Source organism: Ictidomys tridecemlineatus, chromosome 3 (genome assembly GCF_052094955.1).
Source record: "Ictidomys tridecemlineatus isolate mIctTri1 chromosome 3, mIctTri1.hap1, whole genome shotgun sequence".
NCBI classification, from domain to species: Eukaryota; Metazoa; Chordata; class Mammalia; order Rodentia; family Sciuridae; genus Ictidomys; species Ictidomys tridecemlineatus.
In genome coordinates, this window is record NC_135479.1 from 12,542,220 (window position 1) to 12,567,780 (window position 25,561).

A 25,561-nucleotide genomic window follows, 5' to 3' on the forward strand; every position below is an offset into this window, starting at 1 on the left:
GTATACTATTATAATTGTCCTATTTTCATATTATAGTTAATATCTTAATATGCCTAATTTATAATCAAACTATAAGAGATATGTAGATAGGGAAAAAATAGAGTATATGCAGAATTCAGTACTATCTACAGTTTCAAGAGCCTTGGAACCTATTTTCTATGATTAAGGGGACCTCTGTATAGGGAATTAAGAGTCACTAACTTTCAACCACAACCCATATCAGGATTTCCTCACAAACACAAATTATTCCCAAAAGACAAACTATAAGTTCAAAAAGTTCATATTAAAACTCATATATTTTTTGGTAGCAACACTGATAAAAATAACAATCCCTAATCTGGTTACTACATATATAGAATATCTTTAAAAATCTGTTCTGTCAGGGCTGGAGTTGTAATTCAGTGGTACAGCATTTGCCTAGCATGTGTGAGGCACTGCGTTTGATCCTTAACACATGAGAAAAATAAATAAGATAAAGGTATTGTGTCTATCTACAACTAAAAAAAAAATTTTTTTTAATCTGTTTTAAAAAGAGTGCTATTCATTTTTCATACCCTTAAACAGTATCCCAGATATACAAATAGTTAAAATCAAATAGACAAAGTAATATTTTGAGGATAATTTCACCAGTCAATGTACTTGAGCGGATACACACTTTTACAACTCAGTGTGTCGGAAGAGGCAATCTGATAAGCAGTGGCCTACTCTTTAAAAATTGATTAAGCAATCATGAAAAGAGCTATGCTTAAAAATTGAAAAATGTTTAAATATTAAAAGTAATTCTCATAGAAAATATTAATAAAAAAGAGGCCTGAAACATTTATCTATTTATTGCACAGGGTGCATACATAAAATAACACATTCTTTTGATTCACATGTAGCTATCCTTTATACCAATGAACCTCTTTCCCTTCACAATAAATTTTCAAAAGTTACTGGGTCCATGTCCTAACCTGTCATATACTTTTCAATCAACTATAAATTGACTTCTACTTATAGTAAAAGTACTATAAATAAGGTCATCAGTGGTCTCCTACACACTCAAGCAAATGAGTTGAAATCTCTCTTTACCATAGTTGATCTCACTAGAATATTAGAAATAGTGTTTTAAGTGTGTCACATTCATTGGCTCCATAAAACCATTCTTCCCTGGTTCTTGTCCTGTATTTCAAAAATATCTTTCACAGTAACTTGCTCTGGTTTTTCCTTCTCTACCAACCCCATATGTGTTGCAACCCCAGGGTTCTGTGTCTAACCTCTTTGTTTTCATTTTACATGCTTTTCCTGAGTGATCCAATATACTATTAATATTTCAAATAATAAGAAGTTTTGCTTACCAAATCTACATCTCCCATCCAAATTGTTCTCTTAGACTACAAATCCATTACAAATACAAATTGAAGAGACCTGTCTCCAATTCAACATGTCCAAAACTAAACTCATTAAGTTGGCCCTTAAACATGTACCTACGAAAGCCAAATAAAGCAAAGGCATTGCAGAAGCCAGCTTCTTGGAAGGCAACTGATCCAACTAAAGGAGGAGGTCAGTATCATTGCTAAAATCTGGCTAGTATAAGAAACACAGGACATTAGGCACAGAAGTTTCATTTCTTGCCATGAGACTGTCTCCAGCTGGAAACACAATTAACCTGAACTCAAAATACAAAAACAGCCTCAAATTCATAGTGATGGGGCTAGTGGTCACGGTGAACAATGCAACTGTGACTGGGAGAAAAATGACAATCTTAAAAAGCTTCTTTATGAATAACTAGTGTTCCTGCCACAAAGAATAGTAAGACAGTATACGTCTGGTACTGAGAACATGCTCATAAGTGAGCTCATGATATGGTTCTAGGGCACTAGAAAAGGAGGCTGTGGCTCAATAAATTCCAGGGTGTCAAAATTTACATAGAAAGATGGGGCTAGGATTGTGGCTCAGCAGTAGAAGCATTCGCCTAGCATGTAGAAGGCCCTGGCTTCAATCCTCAGCACCACAAATAAATAAATAAATAAAATAAAGACATTGTGTCCAGTTACAACCAAAAAATAAAATATTTTAAAAAATTTAAATTATCATAGAAAGAAAAAAATTCAATACCTTAGTAAAATTTTCTAACATACCGTTTACAACTCTTGAACAGTAAAACTACAAGAAATATAAACTCTCCAATTTGCTATTTTCTCATGCTGAACTAGTTCAACACTTTCAAGGTATCTCCATTGATTCCAAATAATAAACATAAAGTTGGCCCTATCCAAACAGAGATATGCAAAGAGATAAAATCTAAAGCCTAAAGAATGGCCAATTGTCCTTCTGAAAAAAAAATTAATTAAGGGGATGATGTCAGTAATACAGCAGAACATGAAGCCCCAAACCCTCCTTTCTTCCATAGACATACAAATTCAACCACAATATGCAGACCAATCCCCTTTGTGAGACATTCAGAACCAGTATGAGAGGCTCCTATACCAGAAACAATGAAACAAACTGCACTGAAGCAGGTAAGAAAATTGGTGACATCTCTTGCCACAACCTTCTTCTAAACAAACAGCCCCATATGATCAGGAGGAAATCCCCTGCTCCCAACTTCTCCCTAGGAAGGAAAAAAGAGGAATGGACAATACATCCAATGTTCTGACTTTCCCAGGGGCTACTTGAGGGCCTGATTTTTGTATCTGACAGGAAGAGGCCTCAAGTTGGGAATTGCTGAGAAAAAAGGCTATGGCTGGAACTAGTGTGAAAAATCTGGTCATAGCCCCTCCCACCAGCTCATCAAAGAATTACCTTCTTCCTAAGGAAGAAAAGAGTTGGAGCATCCATGTAACATTCTGATTTTTGGAGGGGGTCACCTGACGAACTGGACTCTATAAGAACTAATAGGACCAGGGGCTATTGAGAACAAAGGGATAATTTGTACTATTATGTACTCAGAGCCAGAGTTCCTCTTCCTGCTTTGGCATGACATGACTGGGAAACTCAAAGCCCATAGTTTTTCTCTGGGGTAAAAAAAAGAAACTAAAGTATATGTCCAATATTCAGACATTTTAGAGTACTGCCCGATGGACTTGTTCCTATTTTATCTCTCTTGATGCTCTGACAGGATAAAGTATAGAGGTGGGTGAAATTTTTAAAAAGCAAACAAACAAAAAAGAGTCAGGCTACTGCTCCTGAAAACCTGCAATTCAAGAGATAGATTACAGAGGGAGCAAGATATTACAAGTTCCTGAAAAGAGAAAATAGCAAATACCCCTAATTAAGAATTTGTACATGACAGTCCAGAGGAGACACATCCACAGACAAGGTTTGAGATGGCCTTGGAATAAGACTGATTCTTCAAGGTTTTACATGTACAAAGACATAGTTCACAAAGACAGGACAAGAGTACTATTTTCAGGTATACAGACACCAACAAGAAGTATTAAGGAAAATGAAATACAAAACAAAGGAACAAAATAAATCTCCAGAAACTAACCCTAAAGATATGGAGATGTATAAACTATTGACAAAGAAATCCAAATTAACTACCATCAAAATACTCAATAAACTTAGGACAATTATGTATGTACAAAAGAAGAATGTAAAAAAGTAGAAAGAAAATGTTTCTAACAGAAAATTAGGGAATTACGAGTAAATAGCCAAACCGAAAAATTAACTAGAGGGGTTTAACAGTAGCCTGGATCAAGTACAAAAAAAGAGTCATCAAACTCAAAAACAGCTCATTTGAAATGATCTAGTAAGAAGAAAAAAATAAAGGAGAATGAAAAGCAATGAAGTTGAAGGGACTGTGTGACAATATCAAGAAGTACAATATATGTATCACTGTAATGAAGAAAGAAAAGACAGACAGAGGCATTAAGATTATTTAAATAAATAAATACTTAAAGAAAGCTTACTTAAAGAAATAATCTGGAAAAGGAAATGGATCTCCAAAAAGTTCTAAACAAGTTAAATATATAGAGATCTACACTAAGACACACCATGAATCAAATTGTCAAAACTCAAAGAAATAAAGAGAGAAAAGTAACTCATATTTAATAAAGGAGTCCCCATAGGATTTTCACTGGATTTCTCATAAGAAACCTTACAGGCCAGGAGAGAATGATACATTCCAAATACTGAAAGAGAAAAACTGCTAACCAAGAATGTTGCATCCTACAAAACTTTCTTTTAGAAATGAAGAAGAAAGACTTTCCCAGATATAAAACTTGAAGGAATTCAGCACCAAAAGACCCAACTTAGAAGAAATGCTAACAGGATATCTTCAAATTGAAATTAAAGATGCTAATTAGCAGCATGAAAACCCATAGAAATGTAAAGCCACTGGTGAATGTAATTATATAGTGAAATACAGATTACCCCATTAATGTAATTGTGGTACATAAATCATTTGCAACTTTAAAAGTTAAAGAAAAAAATCTTAAAATTCAACTATAATATTTTGTTATTGGATATATAATACAAAAAGGTAAAAATTGGGACATTAACAACATAAAGCATGGAGGGAGTAATAATATAGAGTTCTTCTGCATGATCAAAGTCAAATTATTACTAGCCGAAAATACAGTAGTCCTATTATTCATGGGAGATACATTTTAAGACCCTTCCCCACTCCAGTGGAAACCTTAAATAGTAGACATTACTGAATCATGTGTGCAATACTAATAACAGACAGCTATTAGGTTACTACGGGCAAGTAACATACATAGTGTGGATAAACTAAACAAAAAGATGATTTGTATCCCAAGCAGGATGGAATGAACAGCACAAGAATTTATCATGTTATTCAGAATGATGCACAACTTAAAATATATGGATTGCTTATTTCTGGAATTTTCCATTTAATATTTTATGACTGAAGTTTACTGTGGGTAACTGAAACTACAGAAAGTGAGACTGATTAAGAGAGGACTGTTGTAGCCTATTATAACCAAAACATGATTTATGTAAGCCTTATAGCAACACAATTATTTTTAATGTAGTAGACAAGAAATATAAAGAAAAAGAATCAAAGCATACCATACCAACCCAAAATAAAATAAACTCACAAGAAAAGACAATGAGAGGAAAAAAATGTACAAAGGAATTGTAAACCAATTAGAAGGCAATTTACAAATGGCAATGCTAAATCCACAAATAAGTAAAAATTAAACAACCCATACTTAAACAACCAATGAATCAAACAATAAATAACAAGGAAAATTAGAAAATATTTTAAGACCAATAAAACAAATACAACATAATGAAATTATGGAATGCAGTAAAAGCAGTGCTAAGAGGAAAATTTATAGGTGTTAAAGTGCTTATATTAAAAAATAAGAAAAATCTCAAATCAACAACCTAAATTTATACCATAAGGAACCAGAAAAAGCAGAACAAACTAAACCCAAAGCTACCATAAGGAAGGAAATACTAAAGATGAGAGCAGAGATAACAAAATTGAGAGTAGAAAAACAATGAAATCAACCAAGGAGGCCGGGAGGTTTGTTTTGGTTTTTCTTGAAAAAGATCAACAAATTGACAAACTTTAGGCTCCCAGGACTAAAAAAAAAAAAAAGACAGAACACTCAAGTAACTTGAATCACAAATGAAAGAGGGGACATTACAACAAATTTCATGGAAACGAAAAGAACTCTCAGAGTCCTACAAGAAAATGTCAACGTTATCGACTAACCTAGATGAAATGGAAAAATTCCTCAAAACACACAACCTACCATGACTGAATTGTGAAGAAACATGAAATCTGAACCAACCTATAACTAGTAAGGAGATGGAATCAGTAATCCAAAACCTCCCAATAAAAAAACGCTTACGAACAGGTGACTTCACTGGTGAATGCTACCTAATACTTCAAAGAAGGAATTAACATCAATCCTCCTCAAACTCATCCAAAAAATTGGAGAAGTGGGAATTCTTCCAAACTCATTTTACAAAGCCAACATTACCCTAATACTAAAATGAGACAACACTAAGAGAAAAGAAAATTATAGGCCTATATCCTTGATGAACACAGATACAAAAACTCTCAGCAAAATACTAGCTCAATTCAATAACATATTAAAAAGATCATACATCATGATCAAGTGGAATTTATTCTTGTGATTACAGGATGGTATAATATCTGCTTAACAATAAATGAATATACTGCATTAAAAGAAAGAAGGATAAAATTTTTACAACCATCTAAATAGATACAGAAAGGGTACTTGACAAAATTCAACATTCTTTCATGATTAAAAACTCAGTAAGTTAGGTATACAGAAGGACTATAACTCAAAAAAATAAAATAAGGGCCACAAATGACAAGCTCATAGCTAACACAGTACTCAACCTTGAAAAGCTAAAAGCTTTTCTTCTAAGATCCGGAATAAGGTAAGGATGCTCATTCTTAACACTAATATTCAATATAGCACTAGAAATCTTAGGCAGAGCAATTAGGTAAGAAAAATAAATAAAAGGTTCCAAATCAGAAAAGAAGGAATAGTGTCTGAATGTAGATATGACCTTATATTTAGAAAAACCTAAATATTGCATTTAAAACACTGTCAGGAAGGATAAACAAATTTAGTAAAATTTCAGGATACATAACCAACACAGAAAAATAAGTAGTTTTTGTTTTTTGTTCTTTTTTTTTTAGTTTGACATTTTTTTTCTTTTTGTTTGTTTGTTTTGTAGTTGTAGATAGACAGCATGCCTTTATTTTTATGTGGTGCTGAGGGTCAAACCCAGTGCCTCACATATGCTAGGCAAGCACTCTGCCACTGAGCTATAGCCCCAGCCCCAAGAAATAATCATTTTTTTATAATAGAACCAAACAGAATATACTATCTAAGAATAAATTTAGTCAATGAAGTTTTTTTAAAAGGTATATAATAAAAACTATAAAACATTTTTGAAAGAAACTGAAGAAGACAATAAATGGCAAAGTACACTGTACTCATGGACTAGTAAAATTAATATTGTTAAAATAACCATACTCTCTACTGAAGCAATCTATTATCTAAATTCCAATGGCTTTTTTTTACAGAAGTAGAAAATATAATCCTAAAATCCATATGTAACTACAAGGGACTCTGAATAGTCAAAGCAATCTTGAACAAAAAGAACAAAGCTAGAGATATGACCCCTCCTAATTTCAAAATATATTACAAAAATAAATGCTAAAGAAGACATGGAAAAAAAAAGGAACCCTATAAAACTACTAGTGGAATTGTAAATTAGTAAAACCACTATGGTAATCAGCATGAAAGTTCCTCAAAAGACTAGGAATAGAACCACCATATGACCCAGCTATACCACTCCTGGATAGTTATCCTAAGGAATTAAGGTCATATAATTCTCTAGCAATACATGAACACCCACATTTGTAGCAGCACAATACACAACAGCCAGATTATAGAACCAGCATAGGTGTCCATCAACAGATGAATGGATAAAGAAAAATTGGTGTATATATACACAATGGAGTTTTATTCGGCCACAAAGAACAATGAAGATTCAGGGAGGTTTTCAAGATGGCAGAATAGAGGAGGCCCCTTTCTTAGCTGCTCCATGGAGTGAAACCAAGAAAGCAGACAGGCAGCTTCTCAGCAAGGTAGGTGAACAAAAAAGAAGAGAGGAACTTTACTGGAATTTAAAATTGGACATTCAAAGCAGACCATGGACTCAGGAGGTTGGATATTATAAAATAAAGAAGATATCCCCAGCTGTACAGCTACTGCCTCAGCTGGGCCTTAAGCACCAGCCAGAGCAGTCCCTCCATGAGCATAGTGGAGGGATAAGGAAATTAAAGGAACCTGTATTTTGGGGAGGCTGGAGGCATGTCAGGGTACAAAGGGTGTGAGATCAAGATCACTGCCCAGCAAACCTGAAAGATGTACTACACATTATCTGTATGCAGGTCGAAGCTGCCATCTCTCCAGGTGGTATGCAGCTGCTGTGTGAAGCTGGCAGCTGATGGGGCCTGAAATACAGGCCCACATTAGGCCCAAATTACAGAGTGTGCTTAAGTGAAAATCAAACATTGAAAAAAAAAAAAAGGAAAATCAAACATTGAGAGAAGTTTACACAGGGGACAACTGGTCATGGAAACACACCCAGCACTACCCTTCCCCCTCCAATCCAACTGTTTGCAGGACCTTCTGGGAGAGACGCATCTGGCCGGGAACTTGGAAGGTTGGGGGCAGGAGAGATTGTTTGGAAACTGAACTAGAGACCAGGAAATATGGTGTCTGAAGATGACATGGCTCCCCCACAGCACAGTGGAACCCAGGGGAGATTCCTGGGTTACAGTCTTCCAGTGTGGACCAGCAAGTACTGGATGCTGGAGGTGCACTGATATAAAGTCTCCAGATCAACAGGTATTCAGCGAAGAGCATGGAGCCCACCTAAACCTAAATCCTGCCTCCAGGAGTTCTGCCTGTGGGATTACCTCTCTCACTCCATCAATCCAGAGGGTAAGGCATCATTCTAGAAAGAACCCCACCTAAAACTACTGAGAATCTTTTGAACTCCAATAGAAAGAATTCTTCAATTTTCATCAAGATCCTTTTTTCCTGCTTACTTGTAACTTTAATAGTACATAGTCATTTGTACATATTCATATTTGGGGTTTTTTCTCATTTCTACCATTTTTGAAACCAGTTACCTTTCATGGATTAGATTTCTGTGAACTAGGATGTTTGATAAGTATATTTTAATTTTGTTTTTTATTTTTAATTTATTTTTTAAATTTTTACTTTATATATATTTTTTCTCCTATTTCCCTTGATTGTCTCTTTTCTGCTAATAGCCAATTTCTATTGTTCTCTCTTTCACTCTTCCTTTAATTTTTTACTTCTTCATCTCTCCTCCTCCCTCATAGTCATCACATCCTATATCACTTCTGTTCTCTTCCTTCCCACCATTTGAAATTGTAAAGTCTTTTGCAAATTTGCTGTTTTTATTGTAGGTAATAACTGATCATATAATCTCTATTTATTGTGATAACTAATATTTTAAACACCATAGTAAAAACTATTTGGTTTAATGGTATAAATTGTTTGCATTAATTGTTACTATCATTTGTCTCCCGCTAAACAATGAGATACTAGAAACCTTCAGGGACACTATAAGTCCACAGGGTAGAAATTTTACTGCCTCAGATTCATACTGTTAGATGGGCAGGCCCACAAACAACATGAAAAAGCAAGGAAACAAATCTCCCCAACAAACCAAGATACTCCAGTAACAAAATCCATCCACACCTCAGTGGAACCAATGTCAGAGAAGGAGTTTAGAATGTACATAGTTAAACTCATCTGCGCAGTAAAGGATGGTATAAGAAATGAAATCAGAGAGAAAAAGTGAAAGATCACTTCAATAAAGAGAGAGAGATTCTGAAAGAAAAAAGAAGAAGAAATCCTCAAAACGAAGGAAACAATAAACCAAAATTTAAAATTCAATAGAAAGCATCACCAACAGACTAGACCACTTAGAAGATAGAACCTCAGTCAGGGAAGGCAAAATTTATAACGTTAAAAATAGAGTTTAGCACAGAAAGAAGATGTTAAGAAACCATGAACAGAACTTCCAAGAACTATGGGATAACATGAAAAGATCAAATTTAAGATTTATCAAGAGGATGAAGTTGCAGAGATACAAACCAAAGGAATGCACAAGTTTTTCAATGACATAATATCAGAGAATTTCCCAAGCCATAAGAATGAAATGGAAAATCAAATGCAAGAAGCTTACAGGACACCAAATTTACAAAATTACAACAGACCCACACCAAGATACATTATAATAAAAATGTCTAACATACAGAATAAGGATAGAATTTTAAAGGCTGCAAGAGAAAAATATCAGATTACATACAATGGGAACCCAAATCCTTTAAAGTTAGGAAGTCCTGGAATAACATATACCGAGCTCTGAAAAAAATGGATACCAACCAAGAATCCTATATCCAACAAAAATAAGCTTTAGATTTAAAGATGAAATTAAAAACCTTCCATGATAAACAAAAGTTAAAAGAATTTATAACTTGAAAGCCTAAACTATAGAACATTCTTCAACAAAATGTTCCATGAAGATAAAATGAAAAAAAAGTGAAAACCAACAAAGGAAGGAACTACACTAAAGGAATAGTCAACCAAAGGATAAACTAATTCAAATTAAAAACCAGAAATAAACCCAAATGCCTGGGAATATAAATCTTATCTCAATAACAACCTTGAATATTAATGGCCTAAGCTCATCAATCAAAAGATATAGAATAGCAAATTGGATTAAGAAACAAGACCCAACAATATGCTGTCTTCAAGAGACTTCACCTCACAGCAAAGACATCCACAGACTGAAGGTGAAAGGATGGGGGAAAAAAAACATATCACTCACATGGATCACATAAACAAGCAGGGATTTCTTTTATAATATCAGAAAAAGTGAACTTTAAGTCAAAGTTAATCAGAAGGGACAAAGAAGGCTATTTCATCCTGCTTAATGGAATTATATGTCAACAAGACATACCAATCATAAATATTTCTGCCCCAAACAATGGAGCAACTAAGTAAACAAACCCTTTTCAATTTCAAGAATCAAGACCACAACACAATAATACTGGTAACTTTAACATGCCTCTGTCACTTCTGAATAGATCCTCTAAACAAAAATAAATAAAGAAGCTAAAGAAGTAAAAAATACAACTGATAATTTAGACTTGACAGACATATGTAGAATATTTCATCCATCAATGACTAAATACACTTTCTTCTCAGCAGCACACAGATCCTTCTCTAATACAGACCAGTAAGCTATCACATATGTTGGCACACAACTATAATATTACCTTAATATATTTTAGCACCTATAGGGTTATTGTGGTAGCTCCCTTTCCATTGATATTAATTTTTGTGTTCTTGTTCTTCATCTTGATTAGACTTGTTTGGTTTTTATCACATTTTAGCTGTATTATTTCTTCTCTATTTCATATTTCTCTGTTCCTACTCTTATTTTTTCCTTCTTACTACATAATTTGAAAATAATTTGATTGTTATTCTATCTTCTTTCTGATAAGTACTTTAAGTACTTAAGTACAAGTACTTTAAATCACAAATGTTCATCTGAGTACTGTTTCATCCCAGAGATCCTGATATTTTAAGCTTTTATTATCACTTAGTTCAAAGGACTTTTTATCTATTTTCTGGTGCTTTCTTCCTTGACCTCTGAGACATTTATAGGTGTGCCATTTAATTTTAAAATAGTTGACATGTGGGGGTGGGGTTCTATATATCTTAAGGTGATTGATTTCTAATGTAATAAATCATGCAGGAAACAGTCTGCATGACTTCAAATTTTAAAAATTAACAGAAATGATTTTTATATTGATTGTATTGGCTAGATACATGTCAAAACTGAAAAAACTGCATACTTTAAATATGTGCATTTATTATACTTCACTTTTACCTCAATAAGGCTATGGGGATGGGCTGGGGTTGTGGCTCAGTGGTAGAGTGCTTGCCTAGCATGTGTGAGGCACTAGGTTTGATTCTCAGCACCACATATGAATAAATAAATAAATAAGTGTCCATCAACAACAAATAGAATATTAGAAAAAATATATATATATATATAAAGCTACATCAAAAAAAAAAGTTCATCCAGATAAGCCAACCAAAGACCTGGATCTTCTGCCTTGATTTTGGCATAACTGTTCTTTTCAAATTTGAATATTGCCCAGATTTTTTTCTGCTTGCCAGTCTTATTGTTACCTCTTGCAAGGTTTGCCAGATAGCAAGATACAGGCAGTCATCCCCATAATTTTCTAACCATTGAAGTTTACTTCAACTGTAAGTAGTTAATGCATTACATCCTATCTTCAAAGCAGGAATAATACTTCAGGAATAACTCAGTGAATATCTCGGTAACTGTCACTGGGCAATTCAACTGGGTAACATTTGAATGGACTCCACATTTGAGTACTCCAATTCAATAAGCACAGAAACACAACATGTTTAGAATGGGAAGGGTCAAATGGGGTTTTTGATTCAATTCTCTCATTTTGTAGATAAACTGAATTCCAATGAGGTGAAAGCATTCTCATCACATTCTTCAACATTTCAGATTTATTTGAAATAAATATTAAGTTATTAAGTAAAAAAAAGAATTAAATTATGTCATTTACAGAAAAATGGATGGAACTTGAGAATACTATATTAAGCAAAATAAATCAAACTTAGAAGGTCAAAGGACATGTTTTGTCTCATGTTAGAGAAGAGAAGCTAGAGAAGAAAGAAAAAAAAGAAAGGGAGAAGATCTCATGAAAACTGAAGGGAGAGCAGTAGAAAGTACTAGGTTGCCTTCTAGTAGTTTTGCAGTTTCAGGTCTTTTGTTTAATTAGTCTTTAATCAATTTCTAGTTGATTTTCTTCTGTAAAATATGAGGTAAGGAACCACTTTTATTTTTCTGCTTGTGGATATTCAGTTTTCCTAACACTTAAAGAGAGAACCCATTATCATTGTGTGTTCTTGGCACCTTTACAAAGATCAGTTGGGCATATGTGTATGGATTTATGCATAATATTTATATATATATGTAAATTTATACACAATAGTAGAATTCATTGTTGCATATTTGTATATGCACATGATATAACAATATAATTTGGTCAATTTTATTTCCCATTATATCCCCTTTCCTTCTTCTCCCTCCTCCTGAAGGGCTAAGGTTGTGGCTCAAAGGTAGAACACACACCTAGCATGTGTGAAGCACTGCTATTGTATCCACTTATAACTAAAAAATAAATATTTTTTTAAAAAAGAAAAATGAAAAAGTTATAGAGATTTTCTGGAAAACATTGTGCTTACCATTAACAATATTGTGCTATACACTAAAAAAATTAAGATGTTAGATCTCATGTTACATAATCTTGCAATAAATAAAAGATGAGAAACTTCTGAATGTTTATTTAATTTGCATTCACAATGTGATTCAGGTGGCCACTGTGTGAAAGGGAAATTGAACAACCTGTAATCGTAAAATCGTGATTACAAATGAAAAACATGATTACCTATTTTAAAATCACAATGGATAAATAAAATGGTAGACTAATATAGCAGAATATTAAAAAAATGGATTAAAAAACTAGTTCAAGAAATTCTCTGAAAAAACAAAAGAAAAAAATGATGAATATAATAAATAAAAGTGTAAGGGAGAAAGAATATAGATTCAAAATCTCTTAACATAGAGGCAAAATCAATTCCAGAAGGAGGGAAACAAACAGAAACTGAGGATATAATGAAGAAATAGTACTGAAAATGCCAATCAAAACTGCAAAGAAGGGCTGAGTTTGTGGTTCAGTGGTGAAGTGCTTGCCTAGCACATGTGAGGCACTGGGTTCAATCTCCAGCACCACATAAAAAATAAATAAATAAAATCATTGTGTCCATTTACAATTACAAAATAAATAAATATAAAAGATTGCATAGAGAAGTCTTAAAGACAGACTTCGGACCAGTTTGTCTTGGACAAAAACGCACTGCAATGGAAAGGATGGAAATGGTCTACCAGACTCTGATTCCAGAAGCAACTAAAAAGATAGTAGGAAGCATGACTATCAAAAAGTAAAAAGAGGGACCCAAAGTGCTCCACTAAAGTAGGAGAACAAAGTCAAACTAACCAAGAAACCAGAGGCTGGGCTGGCATGCCTTGCTCTTGAAAGGAAGATGAAATTAAGAGCTGGTGACCACAGCAACAAACAGAAACTGAGGATATAATGAAGAAACAGTACTGAAAATGCCAATCAAGACTACAAAGAGGGGTTGAGTTTGTGGTTTAGTGGTGAAGCGCTTGAACCTTCACAGAAGAAATATAATCCATCAACAAACATATGAAAAAATGTTCATCATCTCTAGCAGTTAGAGAAATGCAAACAAAAACTACTCTAAAATTTCATTTCACTCCATTCAGAATGGCAATTATCAAGAATTCAAGCAATAACAAGTGTTGGCGAGGATACCGGGGAGAAGCCACACTCATACATTGCTGGTGGGACTGCAAATTGGTGCAACCACTATGAAAAGCAGTATGGAGATTCCTCAGAAAACTGGGAATGAGACAACCATTTGACCCAGTTATCCCACTCCTTGGTCTATACCTATAGAACTTAAAATCAGAATACTACAGTGACACAGCCACATCAAAGTATATAGGAGCTCAATTCACAGTAACTAAACTATGGAACCAAACTAGATGCCCTTCAACAGATGAATGGATAAAGTAAGTGTGGTACATATACACAATGGAGTATTACTTAGTCTTAAAGAAGAATGAAATTATGGAATTTGCAAGTAAATGAGATGGAGAATATCATGCTAATAAGTGAAGTAAGCCAAACCCAAAAATTCAAAGGCTGAATGTTTTCTCTGGTAAATGGATGCTGATCCATAATGGGGGAAAAGGGAGTAGGAAAGAATGAAGGAACTTTGAATTGTGCAGAGGGGAGTGAGGAGAGGGAAGAAGATGTAGGGATGAGGAGAGTGGAATGAGACAAACATTATTTACCTATATACATGTACGATTACACTACCAGTGTGACTGCACTGTGTTCAGCCAGAGGAAGAGAAGCTGTGCTCCATTTGTGTATAATGTGTCAAAATGCATTCTACTGTCATACAATATTAGAACAAATTTTTAAAAGAAAATAAATTAAAATGTAGAATTTAATGAGCTTTGACAAAAGTATGCACCTGTGTAGCCACACAATAAATATACAAATTGTTCCCAGCACACCCCAAAATTTTCCTGAGACCATTTAGAATCAACCTACCTCCTCCTCCAATCCCAGAAGACAAATATTTTCTAGAATCTCTTATGTATGAAATTAAAACAGCATACACATTTTTATGTCTGGCTTCTATCACTGAGGATGCTTTTGAGATTTATCCATGTTGTTACATGTATCCAAAAGTCATTTTTATTGCTTAGCAGTATTCCATTATATGTATAAACTAGAATTTGCTTTTCTATTCACGTATTGATGGACATTTAGATGGTTTACACATTTTGGCTATGATAAATAAAGCTGCTATGAACACTCAAGTATTTATGTAGACATGTTTTCATTTATTCTGATTGAATATATAGGAATAAAACTGCTTGGTCATATGCTGTGTTTTCATTTCTCCTGATTACATATATACGAATAAAACTGCTTGGTCATATGCTATGTTATTAAAAAATAAGAAAGTTCCAAACTGTTTTCCAAAGTGGTTGTGCCATACTATGTTCCCATCAATGGTATATAAGACTTCCAGTTGCATTACATTACCCCCATAGTGGTTTTCTAAATCTCTGCAATTTTAGCCCTACTAATGGATATATACTGGTATCATATTGTGCTTTAGAATTTGCATTTCCCAAATAAAAAATAGCACTGACTATCTTTTCATGTAATTTCATTTGAAACTGTCTACAAACTCTTCTACACATTAATTGGATTGCTTTCTATCTTTTCTTGAGTTGTAAAAGACATATATTCTATGCAAGAGTCCATCAGATATATGTAATGAATATATTTTCTCCCATCCCATTCTGTACCTTGCTAGGTAATTTCCAAATGACAGCTTTCTAAGAAAAAAGACTTTACAAAAATATTTTATTTAACTGTTCAGTTTTTACATCCTATTTTAGATGTATTTGTGTACTCCAAGTTCCCAAGATTTTCTGCTTTCTTCTAGAAGTTCTATAGTTGTGGCATTTTCATTTAAGTCTATGACCCTTTTCACTGTTTTTTCAATGGATATCAAGTTGTTTCAACACAATTTGATGAAAAGACCTCTTCCTTCAATTTCATTGCCGTCGTTAGGGAAAATTAACTGATTATATACATGAGGCCTATTTCTAGAATTTCCATTCTGTTCTACAAATCCACCCATTCTTTCATCAATACTCCTGCCTTCATTAATGAGATTTGACATGAATATTAGGATGTATTTTTCAATTTCTTGAAAAATAAAATCTTACTGGGATATTGATAGGGATTTTTATTGTATCTGTAGCTCATCTTGTGTCATATTAACATCTGTAAAATATTAAGTCTTCCAAATCTTGAACACAGGCTACTTATTGCTATCTTTTTAATTCTTTCAGCAAAGATTTGTAACTTTCAGTGTACAACTTTTCAGTGTATCTCCCTGGGTAAGTTTATTCTAAGTAATTAATTCTTTTTGATGCTATTGAAAATGTTACTGAGTTTTAACTTCCTTTTCAGATTAGTCACTGTTAGCATATTAAAATGCAAATATTTTGTGTACTGATTTTGTATCTTGCAAACAGGCTGAATGAATTTCATCCTTAGGGTTTTTTACATATATGTAAACATATGTAAAACATATATGTACATTGTTTGTGAATAAAAATAATGTTACTTCTTTGTTTCTACTTTAGATGCCTCTTATTTCTCTGCCTTGTCCATACCTCTGGCTAGGATGTCTAATGCTCTGTTGAATACACACGTAAAAACAGACTATCTTCCCTTATTCTTGATCTTAATAGAAAAGCTTTCAGTCTTTCACCTAAATATGATGGCTACAGGCTTTTCTTATATGGCCTTTTTATATTGTGGTAGTTTCCTTCTAAGTTTTTTAATCAAATGTTGATAAATTTTTGTCAAGTGATTTTTCTGAATCAATTAAGATAATTGTGTGAGGTCTTTTTCTGTCATATTGTTAATGTGGTACATCTTAATTATAGACTTTCGTATATCAAACTATCCTTGCATTCTAGGAAAAAAATCCCATTTGGTCATGATATATAAGCCTTTTAGTTTGTTGTTAAATTTAGTTTTCAATTATTTTATTGAGAATTTTGCATCCACGTTCATCAGGGTTTTAGCCTATAGGTTTCCTTTATTGTTGTGTCCTTATCTGCCTATAATACCAGCTTAATGCTAGCCTCACACAATGAATTGAGAAGTGTTCCTTTCTCTTTAATCATTTGGAAAAGTTTAAAGGATTGAGTATAATTCACTAGTGAAGTCACCTGGTTCTGGGTTTTTTTGGTTTTTTGTTGTTTTGTTTTTTTTTTTCTTTTCCCATTGAGAGGATTTTTGATTACCAATTCCATCTCCTTTCTAGTTACAGACCAGTTCAGATTTTCTATTTCTTCCTGATTTAATCTTGGTATGTTAAGTGTTTTTAGAAATTTTTCCATAATATCTAGATTATTCAATACATTATCATACAATTGTTCATAAACTCTCTAAAAATCCATTTTATTTCTGTCAAATTGTAACATCCCCCCTTCATTTCTGAATTGAGTGCTCTCTTTTCTCTTAGTCCTTGTAGCTAAAATTGGTCTTTTGTTGTTCTTTTCCCAAAAAACTACACTTGGTAGTTTTTATTGATATTCTCCATTGTTTTTCTACTCTCTATTTTGTCTATCTTTGGTCTAATCTTTTTTATATATATATTTTTAGTTGTTGACAGACCTTTATTTTATTCACTTATTTATATGTGGTAATGAGAATCAAACCCAGTGCCTCACACGAGGCAAGCGCCCTACCACTGAGCCACAACCCCAGCCCTCTGTGCTATTCTTTATTATTTCTTTCCTAAGTTTTCTCTTTATTTTTCTGCTTCCTTAAGTGTAAGTTTAACTGGAGACTTTTCTTCTTTTTTAATATAAGCACCTTTAAGACAAAAAAATTCACTCTTTGCACAGTTTTTACTGCAATACTTAATTTTGTTATGTTGTTTTTTTGTTTGTTTTCATTAGTATGAAAATATTTTCTAATTTCCTTTGTGATTTCTTCTTTAATCCATCAGCTATTTAAGTTTGTTAACTTTTACAACTTTATGGATTTTCCACTTGACCTTTCTATTGATTTCTAATTTCCCTCCTTTGGGATAGGAAAAGATACTTTATATTTTTTGATTTCCTTACATGTACTGATTTGCTCTGTGGCATCACTTATAGCATATCCTGAAGAATGCTCCACGTGCACTTCAGAAAAGTGTAGATTCCACTATTGCCGTTTGCTGGCTACAGTGTTCTGTTTACATCTATTAGCTCAAATTGGTCTATAATGTTGTTCATATTGTCTATGTCTTTCCATTTTTTTAACTTTATTCATCTTTTTTGGTACTGGAAATTGAACCAGGGACTTATGCACACTAGCAAGTACTCTGCCACTCACCTATGTTCCAGCCATTTTTTGTTTTATATTTTGAGAGTCTTGCTAAGTTGACCAGGCTGACCTCTAACCTAGAATCTCTTGGCTCAGTATCCAAAGCAGCTGAGATTATAGGTGTGCAACACAGCACCAAGCTTCATATTTTCTGTTTCTTGATTGAACTTTGCCTAGTTATTCTATTTTTGAGAGTGGGGTACTAAAGTCCTGGAATATTACTGTAGAACTTTCTCTATTCTCCTTCAGTTCTATAATATTTACTTTATCTATTTAGGAATTCTGATGTTTGAAGCATATATTTATAATTGTTCTTCCTAGTGAATTCACCCATTCATAATTATATAATGTCCTTCTTGGTCTCTATTAAAATTTTTACATAGTTTCATTTTGCCTGATATTAGTCACCACTGCTCTCTGAGTTAATATTTACTTGAACAGTATATCACCTTCCATCCTTTCTTATCCAATCACGCATGTCCTCAGATATAAAGTCTCTTATAAACAGTATACAATTGAATCCTGTTGTTGTCTTAATACATGCTACCAATCTATGTCTTTTAATCAGAAAATTTTAATTCATTTATATTTAAAGTAATTACTGGTAAGGAAGGACTTACTATAACTGTTTTGTTTTCTTGTCATCTTTATTGTTGTTGTTTCCTATGTGGCTTCTACCTTAGTCCTACTTATTTCCTCCCTTACTGTATTCCTATATGTTTAGTCGATTTTTTGTAATAATGTTTTAATTTTTTTCTCATTGCCTCTTGTGCATATTCTGTAAACATCCTGTAATTACCCTAAGATGAAACTTAAAATTCCCTAGGTTACAACAGTCTATTTTAAAATTCAAGCATAATGACAAATAAAAGCTCTACTCCTTTATAGCTCTATTGATCCTCCTCACTTTGTTATTTATGTTGTACACCTATTAGATATATTTACAGTTATTTTATGCATCTTATTAATCATAAAAAAGAAAAAAGTGGAATTATAAACCTAAACTACAAGTTTTCTTATTTTTTCACATTTTTCTCTTCTTTATGGGATCAATCTAACTAAAGTTTATCAACTTCATTTATCTTTTCAAAAAAAATCAGTGTTGGGCTGGGCGCAGTGGTACACACCTGTAATCTCAGCAGCTCAGAAGGCTGAGGCAGGAGTACCTCGAGTTCAAAGCCAGCCTCAGGAACAGCAAGGTGCTAAGCAACTCAGTGAGACCCTGTCTCTAAATGAAATACAAAATAGAGTTGGTAATGTGGCTCAATGGTCTAGTGCCCCTGAGTGCAATCCCCAGGATCACCCCCCCCCCAAAAAAAAAGAAAAATCAGTGTTGGATTCCACTGATTTTCCTCTGTTGTTTTCTATTACATTGATTTTCTACTTCTATTTTATTTTCTTCTTCTGACATTGTGTTCATTTAGGTCTTATTTTTCAAGCTTCAAAAGGCTTTGATCAATCGTTTTAGATCTTACTTTTTCACTGAAAAAACACTAAAAACTTTGTAACCACTTTAGCTGCATCCCATAAATTTTGTCAGTTTTTTTTTTATTTGATTAAAAATATTTTCCAAATTCTCTTCTAATCTCTTCCTTGACCCATAGGTTACACCAAAGTGAGTTTTCTTAACTTATAAACTTTTGAGGACTTTTCTGGGTTAACCACTATTGTTGATTTCTTGTTCAATTCCAATGAAGTAAGAAAAAAAATAAAATCTTCAACCACTGGAGATTTTTTTATGACCCAGTCATGACCTATATGGGTGAATTTTCCTTATGCACTGAACAAATGCGTATCTTCGGTTATTGGATGGCTATTTTATAAATATTCATTAGGCTGTAATAGTTTAGAGTATTCTTGAAATCTATATCCTTTTTTTTTTTTTTTTGATCTAGTTGTTGCCTCAGTTTCCAAGAAAGGGTTGTTAAAATCTGCGGTAATGTTTGTGCATTTGTCTACTTATCCCTTTACCTGTTAGTTTTGTTTTGTTTTTGCTTTGTGTATTTGTATTGTTCTATTACTTGTTACTTACCCATTTATAATTGTTATAACATGCTTATGAACTGATTCTTACCATTTAGTCTTTTGTAATTCTCCTTGTCTTGAATTCTATTTTATCTGATATCTAAAATAGTCATTCACCTTCCTTAGCCTTATTGTTTCCACGGAACATCTCATTGTATTGTATTTTGTTTTTAAGTTATTTGTCTTTGTATTTAAAGTATGTACCTTATATGTAATATTAAGTGGGTTACTGAATTTTTATCCAGTCTAACTTGAGTGTTAAGTTCATTTATATTTAATGTAATTATTAATATGTTCTAAGATTTTTTTTCAAGGCTAAGATTGTTCTAAGATTTAGTCTATCATTTTGCTTTAGTTTTTACACCAACTCCTTTTGTACTTTTCTTATATCAATAAAATAACTTCCACCTTGGTCTGAAAAAGAGACAATATGAAATTAAAAGGGGCCCAGACTGGGAAATAGTTTAATAATTTTTTAAGTTAAAAATACACTTAAAGGGCTGGGGATGTAGCCCAGTGGTAGAGTGCTTGCTCATCATGCATGAGGCCCTGGGTTTAATCATCAGAACCATAAAAAAAGAAAAATACAATATACTTAAAAACACCACCCACTTCTAGATATCTACCCAAAGAAATACAAAGAAAAAATAGCCAATCAAAAACTTGAATTTCTGTAGCAGCTGGGATACAGTACTGAAAACTAATGAGTAGAATACATGCTTAGCATGCATTAAGCCCTGAGTTAAATCCAAAGCATGCACATATACGCACACACAAAAACAAGTCCACAGCAGGAATATTCTAATAGTGAAAACTGAAAACAAAACAAATATCTACTTAACTGATAAATGGATAAACAAAACGAGATACCGTCATCCATGAAATGCCAATCAGAAACAAAAAAGAATGAACTAATTGATATATATGAACTTAAAAACTTAAAAAGTTTTTTGAGTGGGGTACTAAAGTGAAAACCAGACACATAGAACTACATATCTTATGATTCCACTTATGAAATTTTTAGAAAATTAAAGAACACAAATACAAACAGAAAAGGGAAATCATTGCTTGCCTAGGGCTTAGGAAAGGCCTATGCTATACTACTAAAAATCAATATTTATTTCAAAGCTACAGTAATTAAGGAAGTATAGTAGTAACACAGAGATAGATAAACAGACCAATGAAGAAACTAGAGACCAGAAACAAGCCTATACAAATAAGATTTCCTAGTGTATAACAATGGTGCCAAGGGGCTGGAGTTGTAGCTCAGTGGTAGAGCACTCACCTAACACATGTGAGGCACTTGGTTTGATCCTCAGTACTATATAAAAATAAGTTAATAAAATAAACGTATTGTATCCATCTACAACTAAAAGTTATTTTTTTAAAAAAACCATACAGAACAGTCCCAGAACAGCAGTGGAGAAAGAGTCAATTGGATATCCACCGGAAAGGTACTGAGACAGAGGAGATGAACCCAGCCATGATCCCTACCTCACTTCATACAGAAAAATCAATTCCAGATATACCATATACCTAATAGAAAGGTAAAATAAGTTTTCTAGAAAAAAAAAACATAGGAGATCACCTCCATGATCTTGGGATAAGCAAGCCAAAAAATCCCAAACACCCATAAAACACACACACAACAGAGATAGCACAAAAAACTGTATTATAATTAATAATGTTCAACAGATGGTTTGGATGTTTATCACCTCCAAAACCCATGTTGAAATTTAATTGCCATTAAGCAGGACCTTCAGCAGGTAATTAGTCCATGATCCACATGAACGGATGGATTAATGTTACAGTAATAGGAATGGATTCATTATAAAATGGCAAATTCATCCTCTGCCTCTCTTTCTTGCTGTCTTCTCTCACTCTCATTCTCACTCTCTCTCATCCTCTTACCTTGCAACATGGAATGAAGCAGCACAAAGACCCTTGCAAGATGTCAGAAGCCCAAAATCAGACTTCCCAGCCTCCAGAATTGTGAACCATAAATTCTGTTCATTACATACTACGTTGTCTCAGATATTCTATCACTCTAGCATAAAATGGAGTAAGACTCCAATTGAAAGTGAAAACACAAGATATAGATCGGAATAAAAATATTTGCAATACATATATTCAACAAAGAATTGGTACTCAGAACATATAAAAGCAAATCAACAGAGACATCATTTTTATACATAGAAAATAATGGTCAAGGACTTAAATAAGAACTCCACAAAATCAGAGATTCAAATGGTCAAATAGGAATAAAAATAGATGCTGAAAATCATTAGTCACAAAAGAAAGTGTAAATTGAAAGCACACACCCATCCTGCCAGAATTGCTAATATTAAAGGACACTAACAACACAACTATTGGCAAGAATGGGGAGCCAGGAACTTTCAAATACTGCTAGTGGAAATGTAAATTGGCCTAGTCACCTTGGAAAACTCTTTGGCAGTGTCTACTGTAATTATACTTATAAGGCAACTTTAAAAAAAAAAGTGGGCATACATGCACTAAAAGGCATGTAAAAGAATGTTCACAGTAGAATTATTTGTAATAGACAAAAACTGGAAACAATCCAAAAGTCCAACAACAGTAGAATGAATGTATATAAAATGTGATGTATTCACATAGTAATAGAAATTTATTTTTAAATATAACAACATGGAACAATCTCATGAGCTAATGTTGAACAAAAGAGGCTAAAAACAAAAGTGAACACACTTTATGAATCAAAAACAGTTAATGATAATCTATGCTGACATCATGCAGAACAGTGGTTACCTCTGGGGCGGGTGATAAATGACTGGAAGGGAGCAAGACAGGATTCTGAAGAGCTGATTAAATTCCTCATTTGATCTTGAGGGAATGTCTGGATTTTAGGGATGTTTTTATTCTTTAAAACTCATCAAGCCTCACACTTTGATGTGTCTTGCTGTACATACATTATTATACATTATTCTTTGTGTGTCCTGCTGTATATATGCTATACTTTGATTTTCAAGGTTTACAAGACAAAGAATGCACTACAGCTACCTTTATTAACATGGATGAATCTGAAAAATATGGTGAGTGAAAGAAGCAAATCTCAAAATAACATACACAATGTTGAAAAGGCAGCAGGAGGAGGAGAAAAAAAAAAGGAGAAAGAAGCTAAGAAATTATAAACACCAATGTAGAAGAATGGTTTCTGCTCAGGAGGAGGGAAGAAGAGGCAATGGGGAAGGAGCACCCAGGATCATCTGGAGTATTTTAATGTGATGTTCCCTGGCTGGGTGGAAAGTTCAGGGACTTTTATATTATCATTGTTCTTTAAACTTTTAGTACATGTGCATTTTATGCATTTGTTAAATTTGTTATGTTTCACAGTCATAAAAAAATAAAGTGATATAACCCTGAATTAGATTAGAAAACTAAGTACTAACTTTTGATTTTGTCTTTTCATTTATCTGAGCAATGGGTAATGTTGTTAAATACCATCTTCAAAATAGTATTCTTTGGGTATAATTGCTAAATATTTTTGTGAAAGACAAAAATAAATAGCAACAACTTTAATATCAGTAAAGTATCAATACTAAAAATACAAAAGTAACTTTCATGTTCTACAACATATTTATCTTATTTTTTTCCTTAAGAGAACTTTATTTGAAATAAAAAAATAAATTTAAAAAATGAGATGCTCAGCAAAACTAAAAAATGACCTGATACCTATAAACATCTTGAGACTTTATATTTCTTATTACCTACTTGAAAATAACACATTTGATTTAAAATTTTAAAATAAAAATAATGCTTAATAGTCACACCTTGAAATCAATATTTATCAATGTATCTCTGCTTATAACACTTAGTATATCACAGTCATCATTTTTATTAATAAAAGATCAAAACTGTTTAGTATTACCTGACAGAACAAAATTTACTTGTGAAATAAAAAGATGCTATTCAAAAGCTTTAGTCATCTTTTTAAAAAAAAAGAAAAAGAAAAATGTGACTATAGTTGTCAAAAATCTAACTTAGGGGGAAAAAAAATACCTAAAAGAAAAGATGCAGAGTCATTATCATTATGTTCATAACTATTCCATCTCAATTACAAAATTGCTGCCACTTGGCCTTGCTTTGGTAAATATCTAAAATGTTATTTAACTAGCACACTAATGTTGATAATTAATGAGTAGCAAAGTGGTTTTATTAGTGTGTAAATGTCATATATTATTAAGTGCCCTACCAAGCAGTTTTACTTCTTGTTTATGTAGCAGTCTTCTATTCTGAGCTCAAGATTAAATGTCTTTCAAAAAGTACATCAATGGGGTCTAGGGCTGTGGCTCAGTTGTAGAGCACTTGTCTTACATATGTCAGGCCCTGAGTTCGAACCTCAGCACCACATAAATAAAATAATAAAGGCATTGTGTCTACCTACAACTAAAAAATATTTTTTTAAAAAAAGTATATCAAAGGGCTACAGTTGTTGCTCAGTGGTAGACCACTTGCCTAGGATGTGTGAGGCACTGGGTTTGTTCCTCAGTACCACATGAAAATAAATAAATAAAATAAAGGTATTGTGTCCATTTACAACTTAAAAATATAAATTTTTTTAAAGTATAACAAATATAACAATTAATCAGGTTTATTTCATGCTAAGTGTTCTACCCAAACTGATGAAAAAAATAAACAGTATCTTTTCTATTAGGGAGGAAGCCTCAGAAACCCAACACTAATAAACAGAATAGTAACTATTTATTTATATATATTTATATATAAATATAACTACTTATATATAGTTATATTTATATATAACTATATAAATATTTATTTATATATAAATATTTATATATAAAATATATAAATTTTATATATAAATATAAATTTATCTATGGATGCTCATGGATGATCATCATCAAAAAAGGGATGCCATGAGCATACAAGAGGCCTCACCACAGCAGAGACAGTTAATATGCACTAATACCCATCACCACCACATTTTCTCACCTAGACAGAGAACAGGCCTGCAGTACTCCATCTACTAGGTCAGGTTTTACAATGGCCCATTAGAACACTGAGATCTAGAACTGCACTAGTGGCCCAATATAGTGACCACTAACCACATGTGACTATTTAAATCAATTAGAACAAAAAATTTTGTTCCTTGGTCATGTCAACCACATTTCAAGTGCTCAACAGTCACACCTGACTAGTGGCTACTGTATTGGAAAACACAGCTACAGAACATGACCATTATCACAGCAAGTTCTATTAGTGTTGCTATAAAATATGTCTTTGCCAAAACATCAGGGAATTTTTTTAATGAAATGAATGTATTTTGGTGAATAACATTCAAGGACATTTTACTATGTGCAATCCTAACTAGGT

General features: G+C 33.0%; 1 protein-coding gene across 17 annotated transcripts in view; it reads right to left on the bottom strand.

The window, feature by feature from the left end:
* The window catches only part of Cep112 (centrosomal protein 112), a 451,807-nt gene that overhangs the window by 403,474 nt on the left and 22,772 nt on the right, over positions 1 to 25,561 (bottom strand). The window lies entirely within an intron of this gene.